The 9418-nt window shown below is 52.4% G+C and overlaps 1 long non-coding RNA gene across 1 annotated transcript; it reads left to right on the top strand.

The window, feature by feature from the left end:
• The first annotated feature begins 4838 nt into the window (after positions 1-4838).
• Positions 4839-7551, top strand: LOC119086802. Its single transcript, XR_005090157.1, has 2 exons — positions 4839-5098; positions 7340-7551. It is a non-coding gene; the product is annotated as an uncharacterized LOC119086802 (long non-coding RNA).
• Positions 7552-9418: the final 1867 nt, after the last annotated feature.

The raw sequence follows: 9418 nt of genomic DNA, 5'->3' as shown, positions 1-9418 counted from the left end.
AAACAAAACAAAACAAAACAAAACCCTCCAACCTTTAAGTCTGAGCTGGCTTTAATTTGTCTGTGGGCAGGGTAGCAAAGCCCGAGGGATGCTGTTAAGGTGGCAAGTGGGGAATTTGTCGCCTCTCATAAATTCAAACACGAGAGTAACTCGGTTAAACTGTAAAATCTAACTCCGTCTCCAGGCAGGAAATAAACATCTGCAGAGCCAAAACCCATTCTCCACCCAGCTGCCACACTCCTCTTCCAAAAGAGGGGCCCTGTGCTGCCTGGGTCAGGAGAGCACTCACACAAGCGAAGGTCGGGGAACTTCGCAGAAGCCCTGGCTTCTGGCTGGCTACACCTAATCCCCCTTAGCGCCCCGACAGCTCTATGCCCTTGAGGCTCGGGTCCTCCCAGAGCCAGTGCCCACCTGCCCCAGCTGCCAGGCCAGTGGTGTCCTGCCCTGTGCCATCTGCTGCTTCCCTTCTGCCTTTAGCCTGTACAAATGCTTTATCACTGTTACATAAGCCATGACTCCTGGGGGACCGTGGCCCTGGATGGTCCAGATGCTGCGGCAGACATGACAGGTCAGGGTCCACAGGCCACCAAGACTAACCAGTGACCGTGCTGGAACTGTCCCTGCCCGGTGACCCAGACAGCTGGGCTAAGAGCAAGATAGAAATCTCTCAGACTTGAAGAATGCCTTTTCACACCATGAAAGGTAGGCTCTGCCATGATTAACTTGGTGTCAGATGGACTGGCCTGAGCTGGCCTCTTCCTAGGTTGTGGTAGTTAGTGCTCTGATGACTGGTGACTGAACCCAAGGCTCTACCACTGATCTACTTCCCCAGGCCCCTTTCCCTTCTCATTTTTGAGACAAGGTCTCACTAAACTGACCAGGCAGGCTTTGAACTCACGCTATAGCCCAGACAGATCTTGAACCTATGATGCTTCTGCCTTGCCTCTCGTAACAGGCTTGTGTCATCAGGCTGGGTTCCTGAACATTTTCATATGTGTTCTGCAACAACATCTTTGTGGGCCGAGGAAGAAGGAGGCCAGATGTTGACATCAGCATCTTCCTCAGGTTGAGACAGGTTCTCTCTCACTGACTCGGAGCTTTGCCGTTTAGGCTGGATGGCCAATCAGCTTCAGGGATCCTCCTGTCTCTGCCTCACCATCACTGGGGCTATAGGCACACACCACCACACCCAGCTTCCTCGGGACCTGGGGATCAACCCCAGATCTTCATGCTGTATAAAGCACTTTACTGAACCATCTTCTCGGCCCAATCTCTCTCTCCCTCTCCTTGATTCTGAAGTTCTGCATATCACAGGCCTTGGCCTGTGAGATGAGGACATAGCCCAGTCTGTCTTCTGACTAATGACCAAAGCTAACCAGACAGAAATGGGTCCCTGCTCCCCGCCTCCCCCCCCCCCCCCCGCCACCCCGCCATGGTCAAATTTATTAGCCACTCAAGAGCCTCTAGGTTTTATGGCATAATCCAAAAAGCCCTTTTACATTCTGAAGTTTCAAAGAATGTTCTGGGTTTTAGAGAATGCTTTTGAGCTTCCATTTTTAGCTATGAAGTATTTGAGCGGCTGGAAGCATTCTGCTGTGTGTGATGTCGCCGTGGCTTGCTGCTGTGTGTGGATGGCACTGTGGCTCACTGTTCCCTTCTATGTAGCTTCCCAGAGGTTCCCACTCGTATCAGGTGTGAGGGGTCTCCTAGGACCCACCCTACCTACTCTGTGTGCCCTGTGTCCCCTCCTGGGCTTTCTGCTCTGCCATGCCCCTGGCTCCCCATTGGCCACCATGCTGGGATCCTGGTGGTTTGTGACACATTCTAGATGCTCTCTAGATGGCCCCCAGCTGCTCCGTGAACTCACTTCCCAGTGGTTTTCCCTTGGTTCCTAGAGTAGCTGCCCTTGTTTGCCATCAGGGTAGTTCAGTGCCTCAGTTTCCAGACAGTGAGGCCTACGCTTCTGCTTCCCCTTTGTTACTTTTGAACGCCTTGAGAGGGAAGACAAGAATGGGGCTGTCCTGGCCAGCCAGGTGCATAAGGACTCCAGACCCCAGTCCCAGGGTCCTCAGTGAGGATGACTCTGCTTTACCATCTCCTGCCCTCCCCAAGGTCCCCTGAACTATGCTCCAGACCCTAGTCTCCTTGAATTCATATGGCTCTGCTCTTCCCATCCTGCCTTCCCTGGGGTCCCTGAGTGAGGGTGGCTCTACCCTCCCCTCTCCTGCCCTCCCCTCTCCCACCCTCCTCTTTCCCTTCTCCTGCTGTCCAAACCCCTGCCTACCACAGCTCCTGGGCTGGGGCATTACTTTTGCATTTTAAGGATCAAGCTGTTTACATTCTCTTTCTTCTCAAGCAGAACAGACCACAGGCTGGCTGGCTTCAGGTCTGGGCTGTGGGCAGTACTGGAGGCCCAAGCACGGTGCCAAGTTCTGTGGCCAGGAGGAGATGAAATGCAGCCTCCATAGTGCGCAGGCTGCTGGCGTTTGTAACCGGATTGAGGTCAAGACCCGGACACTCTGCGCCGTCACTTCTGACGTGAGGTCGTGTCCACAGGCTGAGACAGACCACGGACACATTGACTGACATGTCTGAGACCAAGCCCTGCTGAATGTCAAGAGCAGAGCTCACTTCACAGTGGGTGTGAGTCTGCACCGACCCCACACCTCTCCCAGAGGTTTCGTTTGGCTCACAGGCCAAAAGTGTTATTTAACCTCCAGCTTCTCCAGTCAGCCCAGAAAATGGATTTGCAACCAAACGAGGAGGAGAAGCCCGGCTCAGGCTCCTTCCGCCGCACTCTAGTACGTACAGACTGTGGCCTCCCTTCCCTTCCCTATCCCTGAGCAAGAGACTAGTCTAGAGTGGTTCTCAACCTTCCTAACGCTGAGGCCCTTTAATACACTTCCTCATGTTGTGGTGACCCCCCCAACCATAAAATGATTTTCATTGCTACGTCATAACTGTAATTTTGCTACTCTTATGAATTGTAATGTAAATATTTGACATGGGACTCCTATGGGGGTCGCAACCCACAGGTTGAGAACCGCTGACATGGAGTATTCTCACGTCAGGCTTTTGACCTTCCATGCTTTATTAGAATCTGTAAAGCCTCCCGAGATAGGGCATGCATCCTTAGCTAGTGAGGCCTGTCCCCTCAGACTGTAGTGGAGCCTTCCCTCGACCCAAGTTGGCTTTCAGGTTGGGTGAGGAATGGTTACTCTGTCTCTTTTATTATTTATTTGTCGAAAATGTAATATAATTCATCATTTCTCCCTTCCCTTTCCTCCTTCTAAACCCTCCCATGTATACCTCCTTGCTCTCTTTCAAATTCATGGCCTATTTTTCATTAATTGTGATTGCATGCATCTATGTATATGTACATTCAATGTATTCCCAAAGACAACCTGCTCAGTCTGAATAATGTCACTTATATGTATGTTTTCAGGGCTGACTATCTGGCATTGGATAACCAATTGGTGTGCTCTTCCCCAGGGAAGACTGTTTCTCCCACTCTAGGCATTCCTTGGTTGCCTGTAGTTTTTGAATAGGGTTGAGGACTCATGGTCATCCCCCTGTCTATTTGGGCATGTCTATTGTTGTTGTCCTTGCTCAGCTCATGTTTAGACAGCCATGTTGGTGGACTTTATGGATGTAGCTTCTGAGATTACTAGGAAACACAATCTCACGGTCAATTCCTTGATCATCTGGCTCTTAAATCGCTCTGGCCCCTCTTCCGCAATGTTCCCTGAGGTTGTATTGTAGATGTATCTCTCTGTTGGGGATGTTCCATCTTTTAACACGGTGACAACAGAAGCTTTAAACGTTCAAGCCATAGTAGCAGGGACTATATTAGTTCATTTGGGGATGTTTTATTAGCATGTATTAATTGTAGAAAATAATGAGTTTCATTGTGACATCTCCACACACATGTATCGCCCACTCTGCCCATATCCACCCCTCTCCTGCCCCCTTCTCCCAGTGGCCCCTTTCTTCTTAACTATCCCCCTTCCACTTTCATGTGTTTATTTTTAGTCTGGGTTCCACACGTGACAGAAGAGATGAGATGTTTGTCTTCATCGGCCTGGATCATTTCACTTAGCATGATGACTTCCGGTTCAGTCCATTTTTCCTGCAAGTACAATGACTTCATTCTCCTTCATGACTGACTAATACTTCACTGTGTGTACATGCATTTTCCTGGTCATCCCTCCACGGTGGGCAGTTAGGCTGGTTCCGTAGCATGGCTGTTGTGAATGGTGCCATGATAAACACAGTTGTTCTGGGGGTTTCCTTTACTGAATGCTGACTTTGTTTTTTTTGAAGAAGGGCCCCAGGAGTGGTATAGCCGGGCTGTCTGGTAGTTCTATTTTTGGAGAACTTCCTTGCAGATTTCTGTAGTGGCTGCCTCTTTTACACGTCCCAAAGCAGTGTGCAGGGCTCACTTTCTCTCCACCTCTAATCAGTACTGTTGTTCTTACTTTTCTGAGCGGCAGCCATTTTGATGGGTGAGGTCAACTTGCTGAGTGGTTTTAATTTGCATTTCCCTGGTGGCTAAGGATGAAAGCTTTTTGGTGTATTTATTAGCTATTGGTATTTCTTCTTTTAATCATGGTCTGTCTGTTCAATTCATTTGCCCATCTATTGATTGTATTATTTGATCATTTGGCATTTACTTTTTCCCCTTTAGTTCCTTACTAACTTATTTTTGGTTCAGCTCTTAGGAACCTGTTTCTGTGATGGGTGCCAGGTCAAGAAATGCTGAGCTTATCGAATGGAAGGCCTGAGGCAAGCTGTCAACCCATGTGGTAGACAGGTGCATGACAGATGGGCAGTGCAAAGTCCAGAGTGCGGCACCCGGGAGTCACACATAAAACATGCCAGAGTGAAGGGCTGAGGGTCCCCTGAGGAGAGGGTTGTGAGATGGAGTTTCAGCACCCTGGGGGAGTTCTCAGATGAGCCAACTGTCCTGCAAACCTCCCCAGAAGTCCTTTCTGCTGCATGGCTACAGAGTCTGTTTTCTCTTCCTCAAACACCTAAAGATGTCCTTGACTACCTGTCTTTCTGCTGCCTTCCAGGGCACGACTGAAGTCACCAGACTGTAAGTATTCAGCAGCAGTTCCTCGGGGTGGGGGAGACAAGACCCTGCAGTGGACAACTCACAGAAGAAGCCTGAAGCATGCTTGTTTGGACTCAGCAGAATCCGGCTTCTCCTGGTCAGAGACGTGGGGCTCGAACACAGCTTCTTTTGTGAGGACAGATCAGGATTGCTTGCATTTTCCAGTGGGGGTGGGGTGGGGACTGCCACCCTTACGTTTAGTCATGACTGCTCCGGGGCTGGCATGGGGTCAAGGGACACAACTCTATCATGAAGTTGGCCCCTCTTAAAAACCCAAATACTATCAAACGTCACATTCCTGCAGCTAAAAATAAGCCCAAAACCCGACATTTCCTAAGACACGAAGGTCGTGGCCAAGAACTCTGTGGCTGCAAGTCTCTCTATGAAGGGGCTGTCAGATAGCTATGCAGGACGGGCTGCAAGGCTGCTGCAGACGGCCCTGTCCCCGTCCTAACATCCCCATGGGGCAGTGGTGCTCCCCAGACACAGGCAGCACCGGTTTGGGCGTGTACCAAGACATCCAGTAATCCCCTATGCCTTGTGAGGTCGGGCCTCTCTGGGTGAGGGGACCCCCAAAGCTCCCATGGCCTGAGAACAGAACAGGGGCTTCCGTTCCTCTGGCAAAGCTGAACACTGAGAAACCTCACTGCTGATTCTCTGTGGCTCAGCCCACAGTGATGTGCCCTGCAGGGCCCGAGTAAGGGCAAGGTGTGGGGAACAGGATGGGATGCTTGGGCGTGCCCTCTTGGATTGGGGGTCAGTGACAGGGGCCTACTCCTCCATCCTGGGATGGGGTGTTTCTCCTTGAACACAGCTGGCTAGGGCCTGGGACTGGGAGGAATGAGCTTCCTGTCTCAGCACTCAGGCTCCAAGATGCTAGGACTATTGCCTTGCCTTGCCAATGTCTGTCAGCTGGGGGCCTCCCAACCCTCCTCCAGCTACCTCCTCTATGTGGCCACAGAGGGACAACTGGGGAACATAGAGCAAGGATGCTCTATGAGGTCACCCTAAAGCTGAGGAACTGAGCTCAGACAAGCACTTCGGTAGCCTTGCCCATTCCCACCCATCTCCCATCAGGAGGAGCAGGACCCCCACAAGGGGAACAAACACAGAGTAAGTGCCACCAGTGCTGACCCAGACATCAGTCCCCATCTGACTAATGGGGAACACCCAGGGAGGGGCTGGCCTTGTCTACACAGGGCAACACGGTCTCCACTCTCTGTCCCCAGGACAGACAGACGGGGGCCCATGTGGCGAAGGACTGGCTTGCAGGTAGAGGGACAGTGAGCAGGTGCTCAGAGAGGCAGCATCCTGCTGACCACGTGGGACACACAGTTGGCCACTGCGCCTGGGCGGCTGTCCCTCCGTGGCCCAAGCGGCCCCATTTCCAAGCCCTCCGTCTGTCCCCCTTGGGCAGGCATCTTCTCCGCACAGCAGGGAAAGGACGGCACTGTCTGATGCTCCCGCAGAGCTCCCGCCACAGAGGAGAGTGCGTCCTTGGAGCTGCTGTCTGCTATAAATACACATCTGAGTCAGAAAAATCAAATGCCTCCAGCCAGGCAGCCAGTCTGCCCAGCAGCTCCATGGCGTGGGGTCCAAGCCCTCCCCGACCAGCCCAGAGCGGCCTACTTTTCAAGCCACGAACGCTTAACAAAGGCAGGTTGGATGGGCAGGAGGGAGACAAACGCACCCCCCCTCCCGAAAGTTGCTGTAACCTCATTGGAGGATTGCTAGGGTGGACGCCCCGCTCCTATTGGCTGAGGTGAGCTGGTTCCAGGGACCCTGCGGGCGAGCAATAGTCTCTCTCCATTCCTTCAGGCTTAACAGAGGTCCTGACATCTGCCCTCTGACCTCTGAGGTGACCACTCAGTATGCTTTCAGGATTTTAGGGGGCAGGAGCACCACTTTTCTTAGACTTTTAGCAAAATTTCTTGAGGTCTGGGAAGCTTCCGTCAGAGGCCATGTACCAGGGCCGCATGGGAGGCTGCTTCCTGTCCACTGCTGGCCCTGCTTGGGGGTCCCCGTGGGGTTGGCTGGTGCCTGCTGAGGCTGTCCCTCTGGTCTCTGGTGGCAGCAGCTGCCCTAGCTCAGGACTTCTTCATCTTTACACAAGTCTCCCTCCTACCCATGGGTCAGGGGAGCCAGCTTCAGGGATTACATCAGATGGGTATCACGATTGGGCTATCGTGCCACAAGGCTCCTGACTCAGTGACTTTAATGCAGGTCGCAGGTCGACTCTCAGAAGATAACCATGGAAGGACAAGGAAAAGAACACGGGAGCAGAAGGGATTCCTGTGATACGGGACATGCTTTGCAATTGTGAAGTGGCGCCCGAGTACAACCCTCCTAGGAACTATAGACCCTGACATCTGTGCCCTGACCGGGACATCACCCATGGAGATGGCTCCGGGCTCAGTAAAGCTGTTTCCAATGGAGCCCTCAGGGTCTGACGCTGTCCAGTTTGGAGGGAAGACAAGACCACAGAGCAGCCCTGCCAAGTTGGCAGTGCCAAGGGAGGCAGGTTGGTTGGGCCAGGGGACCACTGGCTAGACAGTGAGCCGAGCCTTGCCAGCCTGTTGCTGTCAAAACAGGGTCCTGTCGTGGTGAGCTGAAGCAGGGCTGGCTACACAGGCTGTGTAAGGGGGGCAATCTGCTCCGGTCTGGGGAAATGTGGGGTGCATCCTTGCGAAGCTGATGCAGGGCTGAGTCCCAGCGAGGGCCATTATGGTAAGGACATCACTAAAGACCCCTTTGTCCTTTGTCCTCAGCACCCCATGTCACATTAGTTCCAGATCTTGAGCTGTCAAGAGCTTCATTAACCTCGCACAAAGCTCCCCGGAGGGGAGGAGCCGGGCCAGGCTCTCAGAAGAGGAGCCCGGCTGGAGATGTACTCTGGTGAGGATCAGATAGACCCACCCAGGCCAAGGGTCCCAGAAGCACATCCCCATCTTGCCACTGCCATCCATACACACACACACACACACACACACACACACACACACACACACACACACATACACACACACACACAACTTCCTGAGCCCTCTCTGTAGGGCATGGCCTGATGTCCCCCAAGAAATGGGCCAAAACCCAGCTACTACATTCTGCACACTTGCTAAAACTCTGCCTGACAAAACATGGACCACAAAGCAAACCCTGCTCCGTGATCCCAGTCACATTGGGATAAATCAGTAACACGGTGGTCCTTGACCCAGTCAGGGCAGCATGAACTCCTCAACACCACCCCAGTGCTCTGGAATTCAGGGAGAATCAGTAATGTCCTCTTCATTTCGTTCCAAAGACACTGGAGGGTGGCAGCGTGACCTGGCTCCTGGGGAGGAGAGAGGCCCTCAGAACACAGAGTGTACCAGCCCGGGATCGCCCCAGGTCTGAGTGACTAATGGCTCACTCACCATTTCTGGGCTAGTCTTGAGCCATCCAGAAGCAGGATGGCACTCCAGTCTAACTGACCACTCTGGAAATAATGTTCCTTCCCTCTCTTTAGTCGTCTGGAATACAGAGGGGACACCTGGCAGGTGAGATGCCTCCTGGGACTATGAATTAGCATCCAATTATTGAGGTTGATTGTAAACTAGGATTAAGAGGAGCACAGAGCCCCTGTGTACAGCCTGGGAATGCCTAGCTTAGAGAAATGAGCATTCCATCCATTTGAGCCATTTTATTTATTTATTTATTTGTTGTTTTTCTTTTATTCCCTCTGAAACACTCCTGGGACCGACACAGAGTTGACTAGAAAGGTGCCGAGCACCTGGCCTTGGGCCTGGAGACAGGAAGCTTTCCACGAGCTTACCACACAATATGCCACCTCAGAGGGGCAGCCAAGCACGGTCAGGCTGCTGACATTTCCCCAAGTGCTAGGAATCGCTCTTCTTGGATTCTTTGATTTTCGTCTCATCTACCACACTTGGGTCTCTGTCATCTCTCTCACGGCACGGCTCTCTTCATCCCAGCCTTTCCTATGGGACCTCCTGGGATGTCCTTAGTACCCCAACTGTCCGCGAGGACACCATGTTGCCGCAACTCTTGCAGCTGTCTGTTTTATCAGCGGCACTAATAGGTGGCACTCTGCAGTCTCATGTGCGCCTCCCTAGTGACCAGTGATGCTGGGCCACTTCCGGTGCTCATTGTTCGTTTGTACTATTATTGTTTTGGTGTCCTGTGGTGTCCCCTGTGATGAGCCCATAGACTCAGGGAAAGGAAGGTGCCACTCACCTGGGTGTCATTGGCAAGAACCCTAAGAAGGTTCGACAGCTTGCTTACATGCCCCTCCTCTACCCAGTC

The sequence above is a fragment of the Peromyscus leucopus genome, chromosome 16_21 (assembly GCF_004664715.2).
Source record: "Peromyscus leucopus breed LL Stock chromosome 16_21, UCI_PerLeu_2.1, whole genome shotgun sequence".
Classification (NCBI taxonomy): Eukaryota; Metazoa; Chordata; class Mammalia; order Rodentia; family Cricetidae; genus Peromyscus; species Peromyscus leucopus.
The sequence above is the reverse complement of the archived record's forward strand: the minus strand, read 5'-3'. Positions and strand labels throughout refer to the sequence as shown.